Here is a 10,182-nt window from a genome sequence, read left to right as displayed (position 1 = left end):
AATATAGTTTTTTAAATTTTCGTCTTCACTTAAATAAGACGATCTACACAAAAGTCGTGACACATTGTCGCACGCACTAAAGCAAGTTAACAGGAAATAGAAACTTAGGAATTCATAATACCTTGATGTTTGACTTCGTTGTAATTTCATTGTTCCTTTTTTTCCGGAAAAAAATGACTCATATTTGTGACATTTTTGCTGCAGGATTTATATTAACTGGAGATAAATGTACTTGCAAAAAAATTACGTCGAAAAAGTTTCTAATTTCTGAAGATGTCATTCAATGATCACGCATTACTCTCGGGTTGGGAAAACAAAGAAAACGCACACACCATATCGACACAATACAAAGTCTTTTTGTTTAATTTGCACTTCGTTGGAGTCACAAACATTATTGGAGTCATACTTTTAGAGGGAACTCATAATATACAATATCAACGTCAAAGGTATTATAATTTTTGTCATAAAGTATTCTTTTAGTTAATGTCTTGTATTTTAACGATACTTTAGGTAATGTCTTGTATTTTAACGATACATTTATATGATATATTTACAGTAAAAGGACTAGCAATTGGAATGTGCTTGTGATCTCTTATAAAAATATTTATCTGCTGTTGTTTTACATTCGTCATATTAAATTGATGACCTGCATTACTGCATAGACTATGCCACGATTTTCAAGTTCAAATTCAATTTGTTGAACTTCATTTGAAACAAAAAAACTCGAAATAAAAACTTGTATGGTTTAACGCTGTAACATAATGCAACGATCTTTGTCTGGCTCAAATCGTATGCACAATTAAGCCTTGCTCACGCATAGTTAAATTATTGTAATTCTATCAGTGGTTGCAATGAATGTTTACAATAATGTTTACAACTATTAGAAGGGCGGATATTTGAAAAAATCGTTCGTTTTGTAAAGAAAGCACAAAATTTAGCAGAGAGGGATCTTATATTGTACTTTTAAGCTCCGTTTCAATATGATCGCTCCTTTTCTAAGGATCGTCTTTGTCGCTTAAAATTTGTAGAAGCAACAAAGACGATCATATGGAAAAGCCCGACTCTAACGACAAAAGCGATCCTTACGTTAGAAACCCTCCTTGCATATAGACCTTCGAGTTTGAGATAGACTCGATGAGTGCTATCCTTCCGATATAAACGATCGGAAACACCTCTTATGTGCGTATATTTTGTAATTGAAACGATTATATCAGAAGCTACTTGATCCACTCGATAAATTCCTTGATACCTCCGTATTTCCATGAGTGTAATTTCGTATTGAAAAATGGCAGCAAGCAACTTCAATTCTACCACTTCATTTATGGAAAAAGTAGAAATTTATGATTGTTTAAATAACAAATTATCAAAACATTAAAAAAAGAAGCACAGGGGAAAACGTAAGGGAAAAAAATCCGGAAAAATTTGCACTTCATTAGTTACTAAGAAAAAGAAGAAGAACAAAGGAGAAAGCCATGTTCGTTGTCTTAAAACAATTAAAAACGTTCCTTCTGGCTCTGAAAGGGACGCTGTGCCGAAACTTGGGAAGTTTGTTGTTTTGGAGTATCTAAATCAGCACACCAGTCTCAGGAAAGCTCATCAAACCTGCCCAACAAAGAAAGTGACAAAGAAGAAGAGGTAATTGATACTGAAGATATGAACACCAGCTCTTGTTAAAATGCCCGAATAGATCATAATAACTTAATAGATGTTGATGTACATAATACTGACTGTCAGAAATCTTACATTGCCACAACTCTGGAATCAACAAGCCCTAGGGATCTAGAGGAGACACCTCTAAAAAATAAATCATTCAGGGGCAGATCCAAAGTGTTGTCAAAGTTGCCATGGTAACAGACATGTTGTTACATATACATTAAGTTATGTGCTATATTATACGTTCAGCTCAAAGGTGCAGTAATTATATTTCTTTCGTTTTAAATATAATTTGATACACGTTCGCAGAATGACCTAAACAAAAAAAAAATAATACGATTATAAGTACATGTAAATTTGTATTATTTGTACTAGCTTTCGGGAAGAGCCCGCGTTGGTTAATTAGTTTGCGAGGTTTGCGCGAGTATGTACCGATTATCTTTTTAGGTTTTGAAAGGAGTTCGTAGATCTGCAACCACTCTTTTCGGGCAGCAGTCAGCAGCCTTTTTGTTGTTAAATTTAGCATGGTGGCAACAGTGTGGTGTTGTTAGCGAATCAAAAGTCGTTATTCTTATCAGATGACAATAGTTTGGAAACAGTGGGGAAGAGTTTTCCCTGAATTATTGCAAATCTGAATCTATACGCAAAAAACTCATAAGCTGTACGATGTAATGTAAAGAATATGTAATGTTTTGCTTATGCTTCGATAAGCGTCTTTTACAACAACTATAGAAAATTGAAGAGATATTTCTCCGCCAAGCAAAATCATGTTAAATAGTTGAAGCTTTTCAATTTCTTCAAGAGCAATGTGTAAATCATTTGTAGAATCTGTGGCGGCGTTACATTGAAAATTTGGGGTTATATTATTCACAGTGGCGTAGCTAAGTAAAATAATAACTACCGCCCATGTCGCACCTGTGGCCCCGAAAAGTTTTGAAATCCAGAGCCTTGAAAACAGCATTTACTGCGATTTGATGGGCAAATTATTTGTTGTGCAATAAGTAATACAAACTTGTTTTTACTAGCTGCATTCTTATTGTGGGTATTATCGAAATTGTATTAACCTATTTAAAAAAAGTACTAAAGGTGGCTCAGAGAAACGTTACGAAGGAGACAATTGTCGCCTAAGGCATAAATAGCTTCCTCAAATAGCTTTTTACTCTTTTTAAGCAAGAAAACGACCTCTTTACTGAAGCTCTTGCCACTGCCAAGACACCATTCAATTTTAACAAATTTGCAACTTGACGTAAACTCAACTGGAGATTAAATTTGTAGATGTATTTAAGCACCTCATTACTGCAATCTTTGGGAAAGTCATTGTTGTTCCAAATAGACTCTCTAAAGTTTGGATGTTAAAAGAGGTACTTATCTTTGAGAAGACTGATCTCCTGAGGAACTATGCCCTTCCATGTATTAAATACTTTAGGATTTACAAGATCTTAAAACTCGAATTTATTATATTTTGAAATCGTTGACTTAACATGTCTTTAATGGAATCAAAAATCTCAAAATAAAGCTGTTTGTAATTGTATCAACTATCTGCTCTGGTTGCTGGTGTGCCTAATTTTCTAGTGCAGTTCAGTAAAACTCAGTGAAAGCTTGATCTTTGCAAAGTGATAAAATAAACTTCTTTTAACTGTCAATCTTCTTATGCCATAATTAAAATGGGTTTCTCTATTTTGAAGAACGGAACACAAAACTGTGGACTGTTCTAAAATCCTGTAAAAAATATTCGCTAGAAAACAAAAGAGAAAGCAATCAAGATAATTGACCAACCATCTAGGTGGGATGGTGAATCATTAAAGGAGTAGTCAGACCTTAACACAGCTTTCACTCATATGAAAGTGTATATTGTTCTTACCTCTCTCGCGAAATCCTAGGTTTCCAATTCAGATGTAACTCGAGAAATAATGCCTTAAATGTGTGTATTTTTGCCTCTTGTTCGATCGCCATTGTGTACATGCAAGCGAAGCCTCAGTCCAGCAGCGGTTTTTCGTCGTTACCTCACTGCGCGGTGATCGTTGTCACACATTGAAAAAAATATACTAGCAATAGTAGAAATTACGCATAAGCATATTCATAGTTGCATTTTATTTTCTAAGTTTTTAAATTATTTTGCGCAATGGATACAGATTACTCAAACGATTCTCTAGTAATTATTCTGGAAGCAGTGTTTCAAACTACGAAGAAATGATTAACGATCAAAACATGATTCAACCATATGCTTAAGAGCCGATTGAAACAGACTCTAGCGACGAGCCTATGGACGACTCCGACGAAGTTCAGCTGTTTTAACAATGAATGAAGACTCAGCACAATTTGAGGGAATAGATACTCCGGACTGTATTACAGATAATCCTGTTTTTCGAAATCTTTGTTTAAATTATTGGGTATTACGACTGGCATGGAGTGAGTACAAACAACACTATGGTTCAAGAGCTGAAGAAGGACCTGAACACAAAAGACAAAGACATGTGGCGAATGAATTACTAATAAATAAAAATATAAATTGGATTTAGTAAATGAACAATAAATACAAATTATAATGGCCAAGCCAAACCAATTCTTTATTTGTTTCTTTATTTGTGCTATGCAAGGATTTTGGTGTACATAATTGAAAAGTTCCTTTGCTAATGAATTTGCATAGCAAAACAAAAAATTGGGCTACTTTACTATTAGAGATTCTCTTACTATTAATTATAAATATTGATATATACATAAACATTTTTGGGAGACTATTTACCCATTCTTGATTTGTGTGCTCGCATAACACTTTCTTTGTTTGGCTTTTCTATAGATGCAATATTTCTTGGAATGTTTGCTGGTAAAGAAATCTTCTTATGTACATTTTTTAAATTAAAACAGCAGACATCTTCCATCATACCTTGCACAAAGAATATGACTTACTCGCCATAATTGGCTTGGTTACCCAATTTTTTCGGCCTTTTGGGAACACAATAAGCACAAGTGGAAGGAGGGAAAATACTTTATTAAAAGTTCTTTTCGTATAAAGGTATGCTTGCAAGAACCAATTTGGCAGTGATAGACCACAATGTAAACACTGGCAGAAAACAAGCACAAGTTCAATGTGGAAAGCATCAAAGGGAAAAGCGATATAATATTGTGTTCCCAAAAAGGCGAAAAAATTGGGTAGCCATGCCAATTATGGGAAGTAAGTCATATTCTTTTGTGCAAGGTATGATGGAAGATGTCTGCTGTTTTAATGTAAAAAATGTACATAACAAGATTTATTTGCCAGCAAACATTCCAAGAAATATTGCATCTATAGAAAAGCCAAACAAAGAAAGTGTTATACAAGCAGAAAAATCAAGAATGGGTAAATAGTCCCCAAAAAATATTTATGTATATATCAATATTTATAATTAATAATAAGAGAATCTCTAATAGTTAAGTAGCCCAATTTTTTGTTTTGCTATGCAAATTCATTAGCAAAGGCACTTTCCAATTATGTACACCAAAATCCTTGCATAGCACAAATAAAGAAACAAATAAAGAATTGGTTTGGCTTGGCCATTATAATTTGTATTTATTGTTCATTTACTAAATCCAATTTACATTTTTATTTATTAGTAATTCATCATTAACGATACTTATAAATATGGCTATAATAATTTACATTCCATTATTATTCATCAGCGATTTTAAAACCCTCAAAGACAAAGTCCTCTTCTAGACCTGGTGGTTGGAAATGTGCTCGAATGCAGCTAACAGCACAAAATGGTAGTGGTACCCTAATTTCCTTGCTCAATACATTCCAGCACCATCGAAGCAGTTGCCTGTAAGCCACATGTCGTGGTCTTTTGTGTTCAGGTCCTTCTTCAGCTCTTGAACCATAGTGTTGTACTGTTGTTTGTACTCACTCCATGCCAGTCGTAATACCCAATAATTTCAACAAAGATTTCGAAAAACAGGATTATCTGTAATACAGTCCGGAGTATCTATTCCCTCAAATTGTGCTGAGTCTTCATTCATTGTTAAAACAGCTGAACTTCGTCGGAGTCGTCCATAGGCTCGTCGCTAGAGTCTGTTTCAATCGGCTCTTAAGCATATGGTTGAATCATGTTTTGATCGTTAATCATTTCTTCGTAGTTTGAAACACTGCTTCCAGAATAATTACTAGAGAATCGTTTGAGTAATCTGTATCCATTGCGCAAAATAATTTAAAAACTTAGAAAATAAAATGCAACTATGAATATGCTTATGCGTAATTTCTACTATTGCTAGTATATTTTTTCCAACGTGTGACAACGATCACCGCGCAGTGAGGTAACGACGAAAAACCGCTGCTGGACTGCGGCTTCGCTTGCATGTACACAATGGCGATCGAACAAGAGGCAAAAATACACACATTTAAGGCATTATTTCTCGAGTTACATTTGAATTTGAAACCTAGGATTCGCGATAGAGGTAAGAACAATATACACTTTCATATGAGTGAAAGTTGTGTTAAGGTCTGACTACTCCTTTAATGATTCACCATCCCACCCAGATGGTTGGTCAAGTACCCTCTCAAAATATCTAAAAGTTTTTATGGTGTTTTGCAATACATTGATCAATCGAGAGCGATAATACCATCTTGTTTCACACGTGGCAGAAGTCTCAAGGTTGTTTGATGTGAGAAAAGCTTTTCTTTTTGGAGCATTGCTTTTAAATGTGCTTAAAGTACCTACTTTAATGAAAAAGATTTTAACAGGAGAAATTAATAAGGCTAACTGGCATCCGATTATGTTCAATCTATGAGCTGCAGATTGAACAAAATGGCAAAAATATCGTCTTGTCGAACCAATGCTTGAACACCATTGATATGGCCAGACGTGACAAAAGCACCATCATATGCTTGCAAAACCAGTTTTTCTTTATATCAGAATACTCACCAAGATTATCTTTGACAGCTTGTGATCCTGCTGTGGTATTTCCGTTCATACTTAAGTCCAAAATCCTAATTGCCTCTCAATAATTTCACTTGGTCTTATTAAACAGAGCAATAACAGTTAGCTGCTCTTTGATGGACACTTGTATGTAAATTTGCGATTGTCCGTGATATGATGTACAGTGTAAGAGGAGTATCTGATTTTTTTTTGCAATTCTCAAAAACTAGTTATAGTGGTTGAAAATAATGAAAGAACATGTCCTCACTGCCCGCCGACAAAATTTTTTTGATGTTTGCCACACAAGATGAGTTTCCACAATAAATGGTTTGACCATATTCAAACAGTATTAACTGTGTGATCATAGCAGCTTTGGAAAAAATTCCACCAGAAGCATCATATTAGCAAGATTTTCGTTACAGAGCTTGTTGAATGGACAACGCCACTCAAAATTTAACTTCATTGTTTGTCTTGTTGTGATCAAGTCGTGTCTTCAATGCACTAAACCTTTGACTCTCCGGCTTCAATCCTCCTTTTTGGATGTTGGAAAGCTAGGGAAAAAGTTTCTCTTTTTATTAAACTTTAAATTATATGCGTGTTGGCGTTAATAGCAATGACAACCAGCTTTATGAAGCGGCTGTCAAGATTGCCTGCGAAGTAAACGTAGTTTTGGGGAAACCTAGAATTGCGGCACGACAGGTACACCGTAAAAAATCCATGCAAATTCTCTGTCAGAGTATTTGAAGATAGCAGTTACTATACCTTTCCTAGACGACATTGTCAGTCAGATAAAATCTTGCATTTGGAAGGGAAACTTGATATGCTAGATGCTATGTTTGTGATACCTTCTTTTGAGCTTTTCTTGCTTTCTTAAAGAGGACGAAGATTATTCGCTCAATTTGGATTTTGTAGAAAGCGATTTGCGAATGTGGCAACTGATCTGGTAACATAAGAAACAAGAAATCACATTAGCGATGTTATTCCTTTTATGACGAGTTTTATTTTCCAAATATCTTGCATTACGTTATATAAAAACTGATCTAATATGTTAGAGAAAATTTTGTTTTATTCCAAATTCAGGATTTTTGTATTTAATAGCATGTTAAAATGTTTCTGAAACTTTTTTTGCGTCTCCATGAGAACGAATATTTAAAAAAACATATTGGAAGGGGATGGAAAACTGTTATAAAGAGCCCATGTACGTGCTCAATACATTTTCCAACAGTCACGGAAAAAACTAGATCCTCCCCTCTCATGGGGGTTCTTCGTGAAACTAGAAGCGGCCATGGGCGACATCAAATCACGAGAAAGCGGAAAACACTAAAGTTATCGGCATGATTATGATTGAAATTCCTCGAAAATTGATAAAATTACCTACGCCAGATGTATGCGAAGATGACGAATATATGCATTTTGCAAAGAGCTTTGCCAAGAGACTGAAAAAAAAAAAACTTCCGAAACGAGCGTGAGGGTATGTGAGTGTCTGACTGCAAAAGTTGACGTTTGAATCTTAATTAAGAGCATTACCCCTTTCAACAGTTTTCTCCAGCACAAATTCACATGAGATTCAGTGAAACAATTAAATATCCAAATCAATATGGATGCAACAGTAATTTCACCAAAACCTTGATTCTCTATATTGGACTTCATTTAAGTAATTCTAGGTGGTATAAATGTTTTTTTTTAAATATTTGGCTGTAAAGGATGCATTTTTTATCACCATAAATATGAACTAATTATTATTACTGCATTTTGAATGTTGACAATATGAAATATTTTTATGAACAGACATCAGTTGTGTTGTAACAAAAAAGAAAATAGTCTTTATTTCTTTTTGTGATAATAACTTTTTACATGAACAACAAAACTAAGGATTTCAAAAGAATATTAAAATTTCCATTAAAGTTAAATAACTTTTTACAGACCCACAGCTTCTTACATTTTGAAGTTGCCATGGATAATCAACTTTACCCTTAGTATTATTAAAATGTGTACTGAAAGTATCATGCACATCATTTAATTGCTTTAACAGCATATCTATTCTCCCCAACACGACCTATTGCATATAATCAACTATTGCTTCTAGTGTCTCTCCAGTCTCATTGAAAATGCTGCCAATAATATCTTCACTCTCAATAAATCCAGCTGATGTATAAGTAGCGTTTTCTGTAAGCCGAAGATATAGTTATAAAGGCATACTGAGCTCTTGGTGATTTTGTCCACTAAATCAACATTGGCAATAATGGGCTTCGTAACAATTCTCTATTTTTAGAGGGAGAATTCGGAATGCGTATTTTCTTTCATTCTTCGCCTAGCTTATGAGGGCCTGTAATTGCACACCATTCGGTTTTCCTAAAGCCGTTTGCCAGGAAATGGTTTCATCAACCAACTCTTCTGTGGGAAAATGTTATCACTAATGAGCACAAGTGTCAGTTTCTGCAAATTTTTGTAACTGAAAGGTGTCGGTATCCTCAGTGTTTCTGAACCTTCATCAAATATCTGTCCAAAACCTGAATTTGCCAGAATATTTGCATCATTGGTGCTTCCATAATCACCAATGTTAACAAGAGTAAAACGATAGTTTGCATTACAAATTGCAAGAAGCTGAATGCAGTGGAAATTTTTATAAGTAAATCAAGCAAAACCTGCATCCTTGGGACATTCGACCATGATATGTTTACCATCTATTTCCCCAAGATAATGAGGGATTATTATTATTACAGTGATATAACATTTTGGTGTTACTTGGAATCAAGGATTAAGTGGCACGCGTGTGAGATCGGGTCGGGTCAACGTCAGGAAGTGAGAAAAGGTGTGAGATGTAGTTGGCATCTGGACAAATGAGTAAATGTTGTGAGATAGCACTAGAATTATTGTAATTAGTGGCATGTTGGGTTAGTCTTGTGTGTATGTTTCGTTCAATTTTGCCTATGTATGTATGACCACAACCTGGACATTTAAATTCATATACAACATTACCTTTAGACAATTTTGTCCTTTTTGGGACAGAAAATCGATGTCCTTTTTGTTTCATATATAACTATAGGTTTGATGGGAATTTTTAAGCTATGGCAAATTTTACGAGGAAGATTGAAAACCAAACGTTCACCTGTTTGCCTAGATATGGTATTCTAATGAAAATTTTACGAAGTTCATTCTCAGTATTTTGTTTGGGGGCTTATTTTTAGCTATGATTTTGGTTTTGAGTTTATGAATCAAGAATTTCAGGATTGTAAGAGGGAAACCATTCCATGGCATAAAAGACTTGTGTGTTTGAATTTGTTTTCGAATAATGTTTGTTTAAAGCAAATCTTAAATGCGCGAAAAAATAGGGAATTGTTCCAAGTAGATTTGCGGTTGAAAGGTTCGAAACTTGAAAAATGTGTATATTGGCCAGTATGAGATGTTATACGGGATATATCAATATCATTATTGGTTATTTCAAGGTCTATTGAGTGGACATGTGAGTAAGAAAATTCATCAAAAGTAAGTTTAAGATTTTTATCAAAATTATTAAATTTGGAAAGAACATGAGGAACGTCAGAATGTCACATAAGAACAAGAGTATCATCAACATAACGTCAATAAACTTAAGGACACCTGAGTCGATCAAATCAGCGACAATGATATTTTCAAACTC

At 34.5% G+C, this 10,182-nt stretch overlaps 1 protein-coding gene across 1 annotated transcript in view; it reads left to right on the top strand.

Moving 5' to 3' along the window:
• The first annotated feature begins 374 nt into the window (after window positions 1-374).
• Window positions 375-10,182, top strand: part of LOC124458480 — an 84,821-nt gene continuing 75,013 nt past the window's right edge. The window contains exon 1 of the mRNA XM_047008491.1: window positions 375-446. The gene's annotated coding sequence lies outside the window, so the exon portion shown is untranslated. The remainder of the gene's footprint in view (window positions 447-10,182) is intronic.

The sequence above is a fragment of the Xenia sp. Carnegie-2017 genome, unplaced genomic scaffold (genome assembly GCF_021976095.1).
Source record: "Xenia sp. Carnegie-2017 unplaced genomic scaffold, XeniaSp_v1 HiC_scaffold_6, whole genome shotgun sequence".
Lineage (NCBI taxonomy): Eukaryota > Metazoa > Cnidaria > Anthozoa > Malacalcyonacea > Xeniidae > Xenia > Xenia sp. Carnegie-2017.
This window is presented reverse-complemented; position numbering and strand designations above follow the sequence as displayed.